Here is a 10,000-nt window from a genome sequence, read left to right as displayed (position 1 = left end):
TTGTTTGCTTGCTTTCAGCTCCCCACCCATGCGTCGGACGAGTACTTTGCTAGTATATGTACTGTATATTTACATATACTCGCATATACATGTATATATATATATATATATATATATATATATATATATATATATGTATATATATATATATATATATATCCTAGCGTGGCTCGGCTCGCTACGCTCACCTTACCACACATCGCCATAGAGGCATGGGCTTGTTTAAACTGAGGATAATGACCTGGCTGAACTTGAGTTGCTGCATCTATATAATAATACTGTAAGGACTCGACTTTGTTATCCCTTTTACGCCGCACCCAGTGACCCGATGCCCACGGCACTAATGCATTTTCCATCTACGAACCGCGCTCTTTGTTTATCACGTACAGCCATACTCGAAAAATCTGAATTCCCCGACTTTGGGACCCAAAAGCATCCGATTATCGGCCGATACGACGCCATCTTACGACACCATCGCATTGGCGTCTGCTGGGCGAAGGCGATGCGAGCCGTCCGCTGATTGGACAGTCGAGTGGTGTGAACCAAATCGTCTTTTTATTCCCTTGAACATTTTAAATTAGGATATATAAGGAAACTTATTTATCGTCATTTTAATAAAGTTAAATGGAGTGACGTTTTGGAAACGTTTTTTGAAGTTTGAAGTTTTTTCGAATCGAAGTGAAGAAGTTTTTGAAGTTTTGATTTTGGAAACGTTAAATGGAGAAACAGTTTCACAGGAAGAGAATGCGATGCGATGAAGAAGAATCCATCTTTATTTTATTTTTTTGAACCACAAAAGATTGAAGCTCCACGAAGTCCAGAATGTGAAACTACGTGAATGTAATAAAATAAAAATGTACATAAACGACACAGTTCTATGAAACAGTTTCACAGGAAGAGAATGCGATGCGATGCGATGAAGAAGAATCCATCTTTATTTTATTTTTTTGAACCACAAAAGATTGAAGCTCCACGAAGTCCAGAATGTGAAACTACGTGAATGTAATAAAATAAAAATATACATAAACGACACAGTTCTATGAAACAGTTTCACAGGAAGAGAATGCGATGCGATGTGATGAAGAAGAATCCATCTTTATTTTATTTTTTTAAACCACAAAAGATTGAAGCTCCACGAAGTCAAGAATGTGAAACTACGTGAATGTAATAAAATAAAAAATATACATAAACGACACAGTTCTATGAAACAGTTTCACAGGAAGAGAATGCGATGCGATGTGATGAAGAAGAATCCATCTTTATTTTTTTTTTTTAAACCACAAAAGATTGAAGCTCCACGAAGTCAAGAATGTGAAACTACGTGAATGTAATAAAATAAAAATATACATAAACGACAGAGTTCTATGGAATTTTAAATCGATTCATTTTCACATGAAGAAAATGAGGCGCAGATGAAGAAGATGACTGCATCACCAGAATTCACCTCAGGTTTTTGGCGTATCTTTCAAGTTGTGATTTTGTGAAAATCCTGAATATTCCTTTGGTTTTGTCGACACGTTTTGTTGAGAAGACTATCAACAAAACATTTTGCTTTTTGATTGACAGGTTACAAATGTGTTCTTGAATAGCCGAAATGTCGCGTTTTTTAATTCAAGTTGAATAGGTCTTGAGGCCTTTATTAATAATCTATATCTATCTATATAATAATACCGTAAGGACTCGAATTTGTTATCCCTTTTACGCCGCACCCAGTGACCCGATGCCCACGGCACTAATGGATTTACGATCTACGAACCGCGCTCTTTGTTTATGACGTACAGCCACACTCGAAAAATCTGAATTAGTCGACTTTGGGGCCCAAAAGCATCCGATTAACTGCCGATACGACGCCATCTTACGACGCCATCGTATTGGCGTCTGCTGGGCGAAGGCGATGCCAGCCGTCCGCTGATTGGACAGTCGAGTGGTGTGAACATGGGTGGTGTGAACCAAATGGTCTTTTTATTCCCTTGAACATTTTAAATTAGGATATATAAGGAAACGTCTTTATCGTCATTTTAATAAAGTTAAATGGAGTGACGTTGCGATACTCGGGGTGCGTTGCATAAATCCTCGTAACTCAGAGAGGTGTAGCAGGTGGCGAGACGTAAGGAAGCTTAAAGATAACGAGCTGAAAACAGACGAACGATATGTCAATCTCTTTCTACACCGGACGGAAATAAAAGTATTGGAGCGGGAAGGCATGGCCTGAGCACTTCGAACAGAGAGGACTGATTGGACTTAACTTAAAGAGAAAAAATTGGGGCTTAACGGAAGAAGAAGATCCCATGAGCGCTCCCCTATGCCATCCATAATGGTACACTCTATCCATACACCACATCCTCCCTTCCGTGGATGTTCTACGGGTTTCGGCTAGTCTATATAATAATACCGTAAGGACTCGACTTTGTTATCCCTTTTACGCCGCACCCAGTGACCCGATGCCCACGGCACTAATGCATTTTCCATCTACGAACCGCGTTCTTTGTTTATCACGTACAGCCATACTCGAAAAATCTGAATTCGGTGACTTTGGGACCCAAAAGCATCCGATTATAGGCCGATACGACGCCATCTTACGACACCATCGTATTGGCGTCTGCTGGGCGAAGGCGATGCGAGCCGTCCGCTGATTGGACAGTCGAGTGGTGTGATGGGTGGTGTGAACCAAATGGTCTTTTTATTCCCTTGAACATTTTAAATTAGGATATATAAGGAAACGTCTTTATCGTCATTTTAATAAAGTTAAATGGAGTGACGTTGCGATACTCAGGGTGCGTTGCATAAATCCTCGTAACTCAGAGAGGTGTAGCAGGTGGTGAGATGTAAGGAAGCTTTTTTATTCCCTTGAACATTTGAAATTAGGATTTATAAGGAAACGTCTTTATTGTCATTTTAATAAAGTTAAATGGAGTGACGTTGCGATACTCGGGGTGCGTTGCATAAATCCTCGTAACTCAGAGAGGTGTAGCAGGTGGCGAGACGTAAGGAAGCTTAAAGATAACGAGCTGAAAACAGACGAACGATATCCCTTCCGTGGATGTTCCATGGGTTTCACGTCTTTATCGTCATTTTAATAAAGTTAAATGGAGTGACGTTGCGATCAGTGAGTTGTATACGAAGAGATAAAAGGATGGCATTGACTTCGAGACGGTACGTGATAGTTGGCTGCGGCTGGCTGATGCTGCGTTTTTTTTTTTTCTAAGTGCCATGGATGCTGATGGACATAATAAAGGTATCGGCTGATCTCTCATCGTAATATTACCCGATGGAAATGAACTGTTTCTTTGTTTGTCATTTCCTGTGCAATAATGTCAAATTGATAAGTCAGACATCCTTTTCTATTGACAGCTGCTCTCCTTTTCGATGGCATCGTCTATTGATATGCATGTTCTTCTTTCATATAATTTTACACATTCACAATCAGTATTTCAATTCTTGCAGACATTGGAAAGGAAGTTGACTCACAGGCCAACTCTCTGGCTCAATCACAGGCCGACGCACAGGCGATGTAATTGTGAGTAGCATTTTTGCACAAGTGAAAATTGATCTTTCTTCCTAACTCTTACTCGGACAAGCAAATCCCCTATGCCATCCATAATGGTACACTCTATCCATACACCACATCCTCCCTTCCGTGGATGTTCCACGGGTTTCACGTCTTTATCGTCATTTTAATAAAGTTAAATGGAGTGACGTTGCGATACTCGGGGTGCGTTGCATAAATCCTCGTAACTCAGAGAGGTGTAGCAGGTGGCGAGACGTAAGGAAGCTTAAAGATAACAAGCTGAAAACAGACGAACGATATGTCAATCTCTTTCTACACCGAACGGAAATAAAAGTATGAGAGTGGGAAGGCATGGCCTGAGCACTTCGAGCAGAGAGGAGTGATTGGACTTAACTTAAAGAGAAAAAATTGGAGCTTAACGGAAGAAGATCCCATGAGCGCTCCCCTATGCCATCCATAATGGTACACTCTATCCATACACCACATCCTCCCTTCCGTGGATGTTCCACAGGTTTCGGCTAGTTTTCATGATTTACACCAATCTTACAGGTCTTCAGGGTCTTTTGGGTCTTCAGGGTCTTTTGGGACTTTTGTGTATTTTGTACATTTTACGTCTTTGGGGAATTTGGGGTCTTCTTGGTTTTTTGGGTATTCATGGGTCTTCAGGATATTTTGGGTATTCGGGGTATTTTACATCTTCTGGGTCTTTAAGGGTCTTTAGCATATTTTTGTTATTTTGGGTGTTTGGGATATTTTGGGTCTTGGAAGTATTCGTGGTCTTTTGGGTCGTCATTGTCTTTAAGGGTCTTTTAGGTATTTTGGGTCTTCGGGGTCTTTTGAGGCTTTGGGGTCTTTTGTACCTTTGGGGTCTGCGAGGTATTTTGGGTCCTCTGGGTCTTTAAGGGTTTTTGAGGTATTTTGGGTTTAAGGGTTTTTGAGGTATTTTGGGTTTTTGGGGTATTTTGGGTCTTTTGAGTACTTTGGGGGTCTTACGATTATTTTGGGTCCTCTGGGTCTTTTGAGTCTTTAAGGGCCTTCGGGGTTTTCAGGGTCTTTTGGGTCTTCGTGGTCTTTCGGGTCTTTCGGTCTTGGTGATCTTAAGGGTCTTGGGGGACTCAAAGGATCTTCAAAGGTCTAAGGGTTCTCAGCAGTGGAAAGGTATATTCCAACAATCCGTAATTAATAGACGTACATAATTAATAGACAGGAAGCAACCGGCGTTCAAACAGTACGGTACTAATAGACACATAATCACAGCTTGACGGCTTCCTGGACCCTGATTCCTGGACGGACGGGTGGACAGATATATATGTATGTACATATATACAGTATATATATATATATAAATATACATACACAATATTCTTGTCTTGTCAAGACAAAACACCCATAACATGCTTTTTATGACGTCATTAATTTGCTTCAGTTCTACAGGTGACCTATCCTGTGATCTGATATATAAATGTATAGTGTAGGCTGCTATGTCTTAAAAATGGCTGTCGTGTTTTTTTTTTGTTAAAAGCAAAATTCCACTTGATTCCTTGTCTTTGGGGTGTCACATGTTCGAAAAAATAGGTTGTTAATTTTTTTAAACGGATTAAGGGTGTCAAATCCAAGATGGCCGCCAAAATATATAAATTCCATTAAAACTGGTATTCTGAACACAGTATGAGGTCCAAATTAATGACAATACCCATAATTTCAATACCAAGGAGTTCAAATACAATTAATTTCAATATGGCAGTCAAATTCAAATTCAATTTCAATATGGCAGAAGGAAGCGGCATTGACCAGGCTTGGGTCGAAGCTGGACTATATTCTCCAACAACCGTAACGCAAATCCTAAATGGAAAACATCTCTACAGGTCCCTAGAAGCACATACTGTAACATTGCTTGCTCTATACCATCTCTTCTTTGACAGGTTCCTAACAAAAGCACCAGAAGAGAAAGTGTTCCTAAGTGAAGCGTCCATTGATTTGGAAAAAGCATATCAGAAAGATATCAGCATGAACACAGGCAACCGTCAAAACCTCAGAGATGCCGTCAGAGAAACCATGACCATGTTCGAATCTAGAGATATCCTCACAAAGTTGGGACAGTTTGAAAGCAATCCAGCACCAATTCAACACTACATCCGTAACTACTTGAGGCAGTTTGAAACTATCCTTCAGTATATTAGAGCTACCAGACAACGGGACCTGCTGCTGCATATGGAAAGCACTGAAGCTCTTATTGTACACCGCTCCTTTCCTATGCCACCTCCAGGCATTGCAAATCGTCATTGCCGGGCACCGAAGGGGGCTCGGCAGTGACGCACGCTGAAAGAGAGTACTCAGTTTTCACTCTGGTTTCTTGTTTGTTTTCTTGTTTGTTTTCTTGTTTGTTTTCTTTCTTGTTTTCTTGGTTGTCCGGGCGATATCTCAGCCATCCTTTGAGCTAGGAAGCTGAAATTTCGGCACAGTAGTGAGCAAGTCCTTTGTCAAATACGGTATTTTTTGTTTTTTGAATAATCAATTAATTGAGGAGTTATTTAATTATTAGCGTTTAATTAAGTACTTATTTAATTAATTAAATTTCATTTCTCTTCTGACCATTATTAACTCAGGCACCTTTTGAGTTAGGAAGCTGATATTTGGACATGCCAATGACCAGGTGATTTGGCTGCAAAGGATATTTTTGATTTATTAATTAATCAATTAATCGATTAATTATTTAATTATTCGATTAATGACAAAAAAATTTTTTTTTTTAAAGTTACAGATTCTGATGAAATAGTGGTAGTTTATGTGTTCTCTGACCAAATTGATTAATAATTTAATTTTTTTATGATTATTATTTATTTATTTTCATTATTAATCATTTATTTATTTTCTTTCTCATTTGGCCAATATCTCAGGCACCTTTTGAGCTGGGAAGCTAATATTTGGACATGAGTGACCAAGTGATGTGGCTATCAAGGATATTTTTGATTTATTGATTAATCATTTCATCTATTAATTATTTATTGATTAATCGATTAATTATTTATTGAGTAATCAATTAATTATTTAATTTTTTATAAATGACTTATTTAATTAAATTTCTAAAAGATACATCTTCGGATGAAGCACTAGTGGTTTAGTTATGCGATTAGCCAATTGATTATGAAAATATTTTGTGATAATCTTTTATTGATTTTAATTATACAATTAATCAATCAATTAGTGTACACCTCTCCCTCCCAATGCAGCCTCAATGAGCTGCACTGCGGTATTGCCGGGCGCCAGAGGCGCCCCGGCAATGCCGCGCTGCAGCATATTTAATTATTTGGCATGGGGCGGTGTACTTTGAATGTATTTGTACTTGTCAAGTACTTCTTTGCTCACGACCACCTGAACTACGCACGTTTGCTCCCTTTGTACCTGTCAACAATGCAGCAAACAGAACAAGTTTTTCCAGATGTCTGGGCAAAACTCCTGAAAGGAAATTTCTGTGTGACGAAGGGGATTGCTGCATTCACTTCAATAGGTCCAGATCACGGAATTGAGCAGGAGAACCGCAAACTCAAGGTCATTGGAGGCATTACTGGAATAACCCATATTGAGAGAGCTCTAGACCGTTTCTTCCTGATTGCACCTGACTTGTCTAATCTAGTAGAGGAGTTTCAAAGAGAATATGGCATGGAAGGTGCTGATACCAGAGACCAACACCACGAGATCACAGGGGGAAAGTCCACCCGAGTAATGAGAAATTCCGCTATATTGACAGAGGTATTTGTTGTTCATGGAGACCCATTCGTAACCGATGAGAGTGACCTGTGTAACCTTCTTACCAAGAAAGTAATTGATGAAAAGCTAAACAAAGGACATAGTAGACCGCGATGCCATCGGACAACAGTTGTTCCAGACATTTGTCAAAGAACGCCTTACAGAAGGAAAACTTTCAGTGTGGGATCCAATGAAGAGAAAGAACATAGGCACTTTCAAAAGTGCCAACACAGTGAAGAAAGTGAAAGCAGGTGACAAACTCATTAAAGTCAAAGAAGAACGAGGACTCCTACAGAGGTTTATAGTAGCATCAAGAAGCCGTCCAGACCTTGATCTAAAGGACTGTATTGGGAAGTATGAATTTGGAATTGTTCCACGTGCCCTTTTCGCTTCGGATGGGTCACTTCTCCTAGCATATGACAAGGCTAAGGTCCTTCATCATCTTGAAGCGCTAGTTACCAAGGAGCAACCTAGTCCAACAGAAGCCACAAGCGATCCAGCTAATGCCATACCGAGTGTTTCTGGCGACCAAGTATTGAGTGAAAACTCCCAAACTGAAGTACCACCCCAAGCCGAGGCGCCTGAAGTACAAGAAGCGCAGCCTGAGCAAGAAGCTTCAACTGACATGTCCGACATGTCTGAGAAATTTAAAGTTGTAGTCATAGATGGCATGGCCCTCGTTAACTCCATCTCCAAGACAGACAAAATGAAAACATGCAGTGATTTTGCCATGTCATTTCTTGAAAAGCTTATCAGGATTGCAGCTAACTACGACGAAGTAAGACTGGTATCTGACAGATACGTCCAAAGTTCTCTGAAAGAGCAAATGAGAAAAAAGAGAACAAAGGGAAACTGGACCTACTATCACATCCAAGATAGTACACTGATCCAGAATATTTCCTTGAAGGACTTCCTTTCAAGTGTCAAAACCAAGGCAGAACTTGTAGAGTATTTAGCTGCAAAGACTCTGGATCACAGCAACAGCTCTGCCAACAAATTGAAGAAGTTCATGGTAACCTTCGGCACTGAGACAAAAGGCAATGTAAGTGTGCCTGATGAATTGGTAAAACACGGTCATGAAGAAGCGGATACGTTACTCTTGCTCCATGCCCTAACAGTTAACGGCGATGTAGAACTTGTAATAGACTCTCCAGATACCGATGTCTTCTTGCTGATGGCCCACATGTATCCACAGCTACCTGCTGAGACATATTTCCTTACCGGAAAAGGAAAACTGAATCGGAAAATTGCAGTCAAACCTATCTTTGAAAAGTTAGGAGTTAACCGCGCCTCAGCTATTCTCGGGTTTCATTCTTTCACAGGATCAGATATGTGTGGCAGGTTCGCCGGCAGGACAAAGGACTGGTGTATGAAGGTGTTCATGTCCTGCGATGATATGATACTGGATTCACTTGCTTCACTTGGCAAATCTGCTGCTACACCCTCTCCAAACGCAATTGCCCAACTGGAAAGGTTCGTTTGCTTGTTGTACAGATCCAAAACACACACCAAAGTAAATGCACTACGATGGTTCTTGTACTCAAATCGACAGGCCGAGGGAGAGAGTCTGCCTCCAACCTCTGGATCATTGACACCACACATTCTGCGAGCACATTATATTGCAATGATATGGATGCAGGCATGCGAAAGTCAACCGTCCCTTCCTTCTCCCACTGACTGCGGATGGAAGTCAGAGGAAAATAGATTTCTTCCGGTGATGTGTTTGAACCCTCCAGCACCAGAGGCCGTGACTAAGCTGGTAAAATGTGGCTGCAAATCAGGATGCAAAGGAAACTCCTGTAGTTGCCGCAGCAATAAACTCCCATGCACAGAGGTCTGTAGCTGTTTGAACGACGGCTGTAGCAACAATGAACAATCAGCTCAGAACATTGTGGGAGATGAACACGAGGACTTGTAAGGTAAAACGGATGATTGTGAGACAGGAATATTTAAATATGGTCAAACAGGAAATTACATTACGCTATCATTGTTATAGCAATGTGGACCTTTGTGTAAAACAGTGGTAGCCATATTGGATTTTCTCACTATTTCTCACTATGGCTGGCATCCACCGATTTCAACGAATCAGTAACATGTTTCCCCAACGGCCTAGCATTACTTATGTGGGCATTACAACCAAAATGGACCTATTTCATCATTCACAATTTGTGTTATCAAGAACATTAAGTTTTTGTACTGTGGTTATTTAAGAAGTGGCGGCCATCTTGGATTTTGATTTTGAACTCCTTGGTATTGAAATTATGGGTATTATCATTAATTTGGACCTCATACTGTGTTCAGAATACCAGTTTTAATGGAATTTATATATTTTGGCGGCCATCTTGGATTTGACACCCTTAATCCGTTTTAAAAAATTAACAACCTATTTTTTCGAACATGTGACACCCCAAAGACAAGGAATCAAGTGGAATTTTGCTTTTAACAAAAAAAAAACACGAAATGACATAACAGCCTACACTACACTACACCAAAGTGTGAATATATTAATGTTGTACTTTATCTTAATAGTTTGAATAGAATTGTGTAGAGGGGTTTCAATCTCTCACGTGTCATGGTGAGCAGAGCCCTTTGGACATTTACCTGATTTGCAAAAATAGAAAGTAAGAATATTGACATATCTGATTTGCTTCCTTATAACAACTATTGGTTTCATTTGAACAACTATTTACAATTAAAATTTTAAAACGTGTATGTAAAATAATTTGCTAATCTGCATAAATAATT

This window comes from Myxine glutinosa, chromosome 2 (genome assembly GCF_964187855.1).
Source record: "Myxine glutinosa chromosome 2, kmMyxGlut1.1, whole genome shotgun sequence".
In the NCBI taxonomy this organism is placed as follows: domain Eukaryota; kingdom Metazoa; phylum Chordata; class Myxini; order Myxiniformes; family Myxinidae; genus Myxine; species Myxine glutinosa.
The sequence above is the reverse complement of the archived record's forward strand: the minus strand, read 5'-3'. Positions refer to the sequence as shown.